At 35.7% G+C, this 678-nt stretch overlaps 1 long non-coding RNA gene across 1 annotated transcript in view; it reads left to right on the plus strand.

Annotated features, from left to right (window-relative positions):
- Window positions 1–678, plus strand: part of LOC128247857 (uncharacterized) — a 95,866-nt gene that overhangs the window by 94,047 nt on the left and 1,141 nt on the right. The gene's annotated exons all lie outside the window — the stretch shown is intronic.

Here is a 678-nt window from a genome sequence, read left to right on the forward strand (position 1 = left end):
ATATATATATATATATATATATACATATATCGTCAGCAAATCATAAATCCGAAAGAGAATCACATTCTAAGTTATAGAGTAGTAGAAGGCTTAGATAAAGATAAAGATAGCTATAGCTGGTCTATGGGGTTACCCAAGGTTTCACGTCCATAAACCTACCACGGGCGAGCGGATATTAGGGTCTGAAGAAACTGTGTGAAGCCAGGCGACTTATAGACGTGAAACTCTGGATAACTCCACAGACCGGCCATAACTATCTTGATCTAATTATATATCTATACACACATACAAGCGTATATATTTCTATGTTTGTGTGTATGTGCATGTTTTGTTTGTATTCTGATCGATCTAACTATATTCGGATGATTTATATCTCTTCTCCCAATGTATTAATCCGTGACAACCATTTTCGTTGGTTGTTGTTTAAAGGTCTTGCCCTAAAATGTAGAACTGCCACGATCTCTAGATAAGACAGCTGATGAGGGGAATTTCTCATTTGTTTTCTCTGTTGTGTACCCTGGAGCCCAAATTTCTTTCGTTATGATATCGACCAATGTCCTCTTACACTCAAGCACAAGTACACACACACACACGCACACACACACATACATACATACGTACATACATACATACATACATACATACATACATACATATATATATATATATATATATATA

The sequence above is a fragment of the Octopus bimaculoides genome, chromosome 5, assembly GCF_001194135.2.
Source record: "Octopus bimaculoides isolate UCB-OBI-ISO-001 chromosome 5, ASM119413v2, whole genome shotgun sequence".
Taxonomy (NCBI): Eukaryota; Metazoa; Mollusca; class Cephalopoda; order Octopoda; family Octopodidae; genus Octopus; species Octopus bimaculoides.